Genomic DNA, 9,758 nt, shown 5'->3' on the forward strand with positions numbered 1-9,758 from the left:
GTTTCGAGGGATGGGTAGATCCTCCGAGTGTGATTATGACGATATATTTTTGTGTTCGTATTTTTTAATGCCTAATATCTTTCAAAAACAGAACAAAGGACTTTCATGATTCTAGAATCTTCTCTAACAGTTAAAGCTGAGCACTGTCTACTACAGGAAATGCCGGTCGTAAATGCCTTTCGTCAATAAAACTCTCTTCCCCCATGCACAGTGGAAAGGCAGCTCAACTCTGAAGTAAAAGAGAAGGGGGGGTTTCTTAGCCCACATCCTGGGCTGACAAGAGAACTAAACTTATGATTTTTCATACCATATCGTGACAGTACAGTACAGGGGTATAAAGTGAGGTGAGGGGGTACAGTGTACAGTACAGGGGTATATAGTGAGATGAGGGGGTACAGTACAGGGGTATATAGTGAGGTGAGGGGGTACAGTGTACAGTACAGGGTTATATAGAGAGGTGGGGGATGCAGTGTACAGTACAGGGGTATATAGTGAGTTGAGGGGGTGCAGTGTACAGTACAGGGGTATATAGTGAGGTGAGGGGGCGCAGTGTACAGTACAGGGGTATATAGTGAGGTGAGGGGGTACAGTGTACAGTACAGGGGTATATAGTGAGGTGGGGGGTACAGTGTACAGTATAGGGGTATACAGTGAGGTGGGGGTACAGTGTACAGTACAGGGGTATACAGTCAGGTGAGGGGGTGCAGTGTACAGTACAGGGGTATATAGTGAGGTGAGGGGGTACAGTGTACAGTATAGGGGTGTATAGTGAGGTGAGGGGGTACAGAACAGGGGTATATAGTGAGGTGAGGGGGTACAGTGTACAGTACAGGGGTATATAGTGAGGTGAGGGGGTACAGTGTACAGTACAGGGGTATATAGTGAGGTGAGGGGTACAGTGTACAGTACAGGGGTATATAGTGAGGTGAGGGGGTACAGTGTACAGTACAGGGGTATATAGTTAGGTGAGGTGGTACAGTGTACAGTACAGGGGTATATAGTGATGTGGGGGGGTGCAGTGTACAGTACAGGGGTATATAGTGAGTTGAGGGGGTGCAGTGTACAGTACAGGGGTATATAGGGAGGCGAGGGGGTACAGTGTACAGTACAGGGGTATATAGTGAGGCGAGGGGGTGCAGTGTACAGTACAGAGGTATATAGTGAGGAGAGGGGGTGCAGTGTACAGTACAGGGGTATGTAGTGAGGCGAGGGGGTGCAGTGTACAGTACAGGGGTATATAATGAGGTGAAGGGGTGCAGTGTACAGTACAGGGGTATATAATGAGGTGAAGGGGTGGAGTGTACAGTACAGGGGTATATAGTGAGGTGAGGGGGTGCAGTGTACAGTACAGGGGTATATAATGAGGAGAGGGGGTACAGTGTACAGTACAGGGGTATATAGTGAGGCGAGGGGGTACAGTGTACAGTACAGGGGTATATAGTGAGGCGAGGGGGTACAGTGTACAGTACAGGGGTATATAGTGAGGCGAGGGGGTACAGTGTATAGTACAGGGGTATATAGTGAGGCGAGGGGGTACAGTGTACAGTACAGGGGTATACAGTGAGGTGAGGGGGTACAGTGTACAGTACAGGGGTATACGGTGAGGGGGTACAGTGTACAGTACAGGGGTATATAGTGAGGCGAGAGTACAGGGGTATATAGTGAGTTGAGTGGGTACAGTGTACAGTACAGGGGTATATAGTGAGGAGAGGGAGTGCAGTGTACAGTACAGGGGTATGTAGTGAGGAGAGGGGGAACAGTACAGGGGTATATAGTGAGTTGAGGGGGTGCAGTGTACAGTATAGGGGAATATAGTGAGGTGAGGGGGCGCAGTGTACAGTACAGGGGTATATAGTGAGGTGAGGGGGTACAGTGTACAGTACAGGGGTATATAGTGAGGTGGGGGGTACAGTGTACAGTATAGGGGTATACAGTGAGGTGGGGGTACAGTGTACAGTACAGGGGTATACAGTCAGGTGAGGGGGTGCAGTGTACAGTACAGGGGTATATAGTGAGGTGAAGGGGTACAGTACAGGGGTATATAGTGAGGTGAGGGGGTACAGTGTACAGTATAGGGGTGTATAGTGAGGTGAGGGGGTACAGTGTATAGTACAGGGGTATATAGTGAGGCGAGGGGGTACAGTGTACAGTACAGGGGTATACAGTGAGGTGAGGGGGTACAGTGTACAGTACAGGGGTATACGGTGAGGGGGTACAGTGTACAGTACAGGTGTATATAGTGAGGCGAGAGTACAGGGGTATATAGTGAGGTGAGTGGGTACAGTGTACAGTACAGGGGTATATAGTGAGGAGAGGGAGTGCAGTGTACAGTACAGGGGTATGTAGTGAGGAGAGGGGGAACAGTACAGGGGTATATAGTGAGGTGAGGGGGTACAGTGTACAGTACAGGGGTATATAGTGAGGAGAGGGGGTGCAGTGTACAGTACAGGGGTATATAGTGAGGTGAGGGGGTACAGTACAGGGGTATATAGTGAGGTGAGGGGGTACAGTGTACAGTACAGGGGTATATAGTGAGGTGAGGGGGTACAGTACAGGGGTATATATTGAGGTGAGGGGGGTCAGTGTACAGTACAGGGTTATATAGTGAGGTGGGGGATGCAGTGTACAGTACAGGGGTATATAGTGAGTTGAGGGGGTGCAGTGTACAGTATAGGGGAATATAGTGAGGTGAGGGGGCGCAGTGTACAGTACAGGGGTATATAGTGAGGTGAGGGGGTACAGTGTACAGTACAGGGGTATATAGTGAGGTGGGGGGTACAGTGTACAGTATAGGGGTATACAGTGAGGTGGGGGTACAGTGTACAGTACAGGGGTATACAGTCAGGTGAGGGGGTGCAGTGTACAGTACAGGGGTATATAGTGAGGTGAAGGGGTACAGTACAGGGGTATATAGTGAGGTGAGGGGGTACAGTGTACAGTATAGGGGTGTATAGTGAGGTGAGGGGGTACAGAAAAGGGGTATATAGTGAGGTGAGGGGGTACAGTGTACAGTACAGGGGTATATAGTGAGGTGAGGGGGTACAGTGTACAGTACAGGGGTATATAGTGAGGTGAGGGGTTACAGTGTACAGTACAGGGGTATATAGTTAGGTGAGGTGGTACAGTGTACAGTACAGGGGTATATAGTGAGGTGGGGGGGTGCAGTGTACAGTACAGGGGTATATAGTGAGTTGAGGGGGTGCAGTGTACAGTACAGGGGTATATAGTGAGTTGAGGGGGTACAGTGTACAGTACAGGGGTATATAGTGAGGCGAGGGGGTGCAGTGTACAGTACAGGGGTATATAGTGAGGCGAGGGGGTGCAGTGTACAGTACAGGGGTATATAGTGAGGCGAGGGGGTGCAGTGTACAGTACAGGGGTATATAATGAGGTAAAGGGGTGCAGTGTACAGTACAGGGGTATATAGTGAGGTGAGGGGGTGCAGTGTACAGTACAGGGGTATATAATGAGGAGAGGGGGTACAGTGTACAGTACAGGGGTATATAGTGAGGCGAGGGGGTACAGTGTACAGTACAGGGGTATATAGTGAGGCGAGGGGGTACAGTGTACAGTACAGGGGTATATAGTGAGGCGAGGGGGTACAGTGTATAGTACAGGGGTATATAATGAGGTGAAGGGGTACAGTGTACAGTACAGGGGTATATAGTGAGGTGAGGGGGTACAGTGTACAGTACAGGGGTATATAGTGAGGTGAGGGGTTACAGTGTACAGTACAGGGGTATATAGTTAGGTGAGGTGGTACAGTGTACAGTACAGGGGTATATAGTGAGGTGGGGGGGTGCAGTGTACAGTACAGGGGTATATAGTGAGTTGAGGGGGTGCAGTGTACAGTACAGGGGTATATAGTGAGTTGAGGGGGTACAGTGTACAGTACAGGGGTATATAGTGAGGCGAGGGGGTGCAGTGTACAGTACAGGGGTATATAGTGAGGCGAGGGGGTGCAGTGTACAGTACAGGGGTATATAGTGAGGCGAGGGGGTGCAGTGTACAGTACAGGGGTATATAATGAGGTAAAGGGGTGCAGTGTACAGTACAGGGGTATATAGTGAGGTGAGGGGGTGCAGTGTACAGTACAGGGGTATATAATGAGGAGAGGGGGTACAGTGTACAGTACAGGGGTATATAGTGAGGCGAGGGGGTACAGTGTACAGTACAGGGGTATATAGTGAGGCGAGGGGGTACAGTGTACAGTACAGGGGTATATAGTGAGGCGAGGGGGTACAGTGTATAGTACAGGGGTATATAATGAGGTGAAGGGGTGCAGTGTACAGTACAGGGGTATATAGTGAGGTGAGGGGGTGCAGTGTACAGTACAGGGGTATATAATGAGGAGAGGGGGTACAGTGTACAGTACAGGGGTATATAGTGAGGCGAGGGGGTACAGTGTACAGTACAGGGGTATATAGTGAGGCGAGGGGGTACAGTGTACAGTACAGGGGTATATAGTGAGGCGAGGGGGTACAGTGTATAGTACAGGGGTATATAATGAGGTGAAGGGGTACAGTGTACAGTACAGGGGTATATAGTGAGGTGAGGGGGTACAGTGTACAGTACAGGGGTATATAGTGAGGTGAGGGGTTACAGTGTACAGTACAGGGGTATATAGTTAGGTGAGGTGGTACAGTGTACAGTACAGGGGTATATAGTGAGGTGGGGGGGTGCAGTGTACAGTACAGGGGTATATAGTGAGTTGAGGGGGTGCAGTGTACAGTACAGGGGTATATAGTGAGTTGAGGGGGTACAGTGTACAGTACAGGGGTATATAGTGAGGCGAGGGGGTACAGTGTACAGTACAGGGGTATATAGTGAGGCGAGGGGGTACAGTGTATAGTACAGGGGTATATAATGAGGTGAAGGGGTGCAGTGTACAGTACAGGGGTATATAGTGAGGTGAGGGGGTGCAGTGTACAGTACAGGGGTATATAATGAGGAGAGGGGGTACAGTGTACAGTACAGGGGTATATAGTGAGGCGAGGGGGTACAGTGTACAGTACAGGGGTATATAGTGAGGCGAGGGGGTACAGTGTACAGTACAGGGGTATATAGTGAGGCGAGGGGGTACAGTGTATAGTACAGGGGTATATAGTGAGGCGAGGGGGTACAGTGTACAGTACAGGGGTATACAGTGAGGTGAGGGGGTACAGTGTACAGTACAGGGGTATATAGTGAGGCGAGAGTACAGGGGTATATAGTGAGGCGAGGGGGTGCAGTGTACAGTACAGGGGTATATAGTGAGGCGAGGGGGTACAGTGTACAGTACAGGGGTATACAGTGAGGCGAGGGGGTACAGTGTACAGTACAGGGGTATATAGTGAGGCGAGGGGGTACAGTGTACAGTACAGGGGTATATAGTGAGACGAGGGGGTACAGTGTACAGTACAGGGGTATATAGTGAGGCGAGGGGGTACAGTGTATAGTACAGGGGTATATAATGAGGGGAAGGGGTGCAGTGTACAGTACAGGGGTATATAGTGAGGTGAGGGGGTGCAGTGTACAGTACAGGGGTATATAATGAGGAGAGGGGGTACAGTGTACAGTACAGGGGTATATAGTGAGGCGAGGGGGTACAGTGTACAGTACAGGGGTATATAGTGAGGCGAGTGGGTACAGTGTACAGTACAGGGGTATATAGTGAGGCGAGGGGGTACAGTGTACAGTACAGGGGTATATAGTGAGGCGAGGGGGTACAGTGTATAGTACAGGGGTATATAATGAGGTGAAGGGGTGCAGTGTACAGTACAGGGGTATATAGTGAGGTGAGGGGGTACAGTGTACAGTACAGGGGTATATAATGAGGAGAGGGGGTACAGTGTACAGTACAGGGGTATATAGTGAGGCGAGGGGGTACAGTGTATAGTACAGGGGTATATAGTGAGGCGAGGGGGTACAGTGTACAGTACAGGGGTATACAGTGAGGTGAGGGGGTACAGTGTACAGTACAGGGGTATACAGTGAGGTGAGGGGGTACAGTACAGGGGTATATAGTGAGGTGAGAGTACACGGGTATATAGTGTGGCGAGGGGGTACAGTGTACAGTACAGGGGTATACAGTGAGGTGAGGGGGTACAGTGTACAGTACAGGGGTATATAGTGAGGCGAGGGGTACACTGTACCCCCTCGCCTCACTATATACCCCTGTACTATACACTGTACCGTACAGTGTATAGTACAGGGGTATATAGTGAGGCGAGGGGGTACAGTGTACAGTACAGGGGTATACAGTGAGGTGAGGGGGTACAGTGTACAGTACAGGGGTATATAGTGAGGCGAGGGGGTGCAGTGTACAGTACAGGGATATATAGTGAGGTGAGGGGGTACATTGTACAGTACAGGGATATACAGTGAGGTGAGGGGGTACAGTGTACAGTACAGGGATATATAGTGAGGTGAGGGGGTACAGTGTACAGTACAGGGGTATATAGTGAGGCGAGGGGGTGCAGTGTACAGTTCAGGGATATATAGTGAGGTGAGGGGGTACAGTGTATAGTACAGGGGTATATAGTGAGGCGAGGGGGTGCAGTGTACAGTACAGGGATATATAGTGAGGTGAGGAGGTACAGTGTACAGTACAGGGATATACAGTGAGGTGAGGGGGTACAGTGTACAGTACAGGGGTATACAGTGAGGTGAGGGGGTACAGTGTTCAGTACAGGGGTATATAGTGAGGCGAGGGGGTGCAGTGTACAGTACAGGGATATATAGTGAGGTGAGGGGGTGCAGTGTACAGTACAGGGATATACAGTGAGGTGAGGGGGTACAGTGTACAGTACAGGGGTATATAGTGAGGCGAGGGGGTGCAGTGTACAGTACAGGGATATATAGTGAGGTGAGGGGGTACAGTGTACAGTACAGGGATATATAGTGAGGTGAGGGGGTACAGTGTACAGTACAGGGGTATATAGTGAGGCGAGGGGGTGCAGTGTACAGTACAGGGATATATAGTGAGGTGAGGGGGTGCAGTGTACAGTACAGGGATATACAGTGAGGTGAGGGGGTACAGTGTACAGTACAGGGGTATATAGTGAGGCGAGGGGGTGCAGTGTACAGTACAGGGATATATAGTGAGGTGAGGGGGTACAGTGTACAGTACAGGGATATACAGTGAGGTGAGGGGGTACAGTGTACAGTACAGGGATATATAGTGAGGTGAGGGGGTACAGTGTACAGTACAGGGGTATATAGTGAGGCGAGGGGGTGCAGTGTACAGTACAGGGATATATAGTGAGGTGAGGGGGTACAGTGTACAGTACAGGGATATACAGTGAGGTGAGGGGGTACAGTGTACAGTACAGGGGTATACAGTGAGGTGAGGGGGTACAGTGTACAGTACAGGGGTATATAGTGAGGCGAGGGGGTACAGTGTACAGTACAGGGATATATAGTGAGGCGAGGGGGTACAGTGTATAGTACAGGGGTATATAGTGAGGCGAGGGGGTACAGTGTACAGTACAGGGGTATACAGTGAGGTGAGGGGGTACAGTGTACAGTACAGGGGTATATAGTGAGGCGAGAGTACACGGGTATATAGTGTGGCGAGGGGGTACAGTGTACAGTACAGGGGTATATAGTGAGGCGAGGGGGTACAGTGTACAGTACAGGGGTATACAGTGAGGTGAGGGGGTACAGTGTACAGTACAGGGGTATATAGTGAGGCGAGGGGGTGCAGTGTACAGTACAGGGATATATAGTGAGGTGAGGGGGTACAGTGTACAGTACAGGGATATATAGTGAGGTGAGGGGGTGCAGTGTACAGTACAGGGGTATATAGTGAGGCGAGGGGGTGCAGTGTACAGTACAGGGATATATAGTGAGGTGAGGGGGTACAGTGTACAGTACAGGGGTATATAGTGAGGCGAGGGGGTGCAGTGTACAGTACAGGGATATATAGTGAGGTGAGGGGGTACAGTGTACAGTACAGGGATATATAGTGAGGTGAGGGGGTGCAGTGTACAGTACAGGGGTATATAGTGAGGCGAGGGGGTGCAGTGTACAGTACAGGGATATATAGTGAGGTGAGGGGGTACAGTGTACAGTACAGGGGTATATAGTGAGGCGAGGGGGTACAGTGTATAGTACAGGGGTATATAATGAGGTGAAGGGGTGCAGTGTACAGTACAGGGGTATATAGTGAGGTGAGGGGGTACAGTGTACAGTACAGGGGTATATAATGAGGAGAGGGGGTACAGTGTACAGTACAGGGGTATATAGTGAGGCGAGGGGGTACAGTGTATAGTACAGGGGTATATAGTGAGGCGAGGGGGTACAGTGTACAGTACAGGGGTATATAGTGAGGCGAGGGGGTACAGTGTACAGTACAGGGGTATACAGTGAGGTGAGGGGGTACAGTGTACGGTACAGGGGTATACAGTGAGGTGAGGGGGTACAGTACAGGGGTATATAGTGAGGTGAGAGTACACGGGTATATAGTGTGGCGAGGGGGTACAGTGTACAGTACAGGGGTATACAGTGAGGTGAGGGGGTACAGTGTACAGTACAGGGGTATATAGTGAGGCGAGGGGTACACTCTACCCCCTCGCCTCACTGTATACCCCTGTACTATACACTGTACCGTACAGTGTATAGTACAGGGGTATATAGTGAGGCGAGGGGGTACAGTGTACAGTACAGGGGTATACAGTGAGGTGAGGGGGTACAGTGTACAGTACAGGGGTATATAGTGAGGCGAGGGGGTGCAGTGTATGGTACAGGGATATATAGTGAGGTGAGGGGGTACAGTGTACAGTACAGGGATATATAGTGAGGTGAGGGGGTACAGTGTACAGTACAGGGGTATATAGTGAGGCGAGGGGGTGCAGTGTACAGTACAGGGATATATAGTGAGGTGAGGGGGTGCAGTGTACAGTACAGGGATATACAGTGAGGTGAGGGGGTACAGTGTACAGTACAGGGGTATATAGTGAGGCGAGGGGGTGCAGTGTACAGTACAGGGATATATAGTGAGGTGAGGGGGTACAGTGTACAGTACAGGGATATACAGTGAGGTGAGGGGGTACAGTGTACAGTACAGGGATATATAGTGAGGTGAGGGGGTACAGTGTACAGTACAGGGGTATATAGTGAGGCGAGGGGGTGCAGTGTACAGTACAGGGATATATAGTGAGGTGAGGGGGTACAGTGTACAGTACAGGGATGTACAGTGAGGTGAGGGGGTACAGTGTACAGTACAGGGGTATACAGTGAGGTGAGGGGGTACAGTGTACAGTACAGGGGTATATAGTGAGGCGAGGGGGTACAGTGTACAGTACAGGGATATATAGTGAGGCGAGGGGGTACAGTGTATAGTACAGGGGTATATAGTGAGGCGAGGGGGTACAGTGTACAGTACAGGGGTATACAGTGAGGTGAGGGGGTACAGTGTACAGTACAGGGGTATATAGTGAGGCGAGAGTACACGGGTATATAGTGTGGCGAGGGGGTACAGTGTACAGTACAGGGGTATATAGTGAGGCGAGGGGGTACAGTGTACAGTACAGGGGTATACAGTGAGGTGAGGGGGTACAGTGTACAGTACAGGGGTATATAGTGAGGCGAGGGGGTGCAGTGTACAGTACAGGGATATATAGTGAGGTGAGGGGGTACAGTGTACAGTACAGGGATATATAGTGAGGTGAGGGGGTGCAGTGTACAGTACAGGGGTATATAGTGAGGCGAGGGGGTGCAGTGTACAGTACAGGGATATATAGTGAGGTGAGGGGGTACAGTGTACAGTACAGGGG

The sequence above is a fragment of the Ranitomeya variabilis genome, chromosome 2 (assembly GCF_051348905.1).
Source record: "Ranitomeya variabilis isolate aRanVar5 chromosome 2, aRanVar5.hap1, whole genome shotgun sequence".
Taxonomy (NCBI): Eukaryota; Metazoa; Chordata; class Amphibia; order Anura; family Dendrobatidae; genus Ranitomeya; species Ranitomeya variabilis.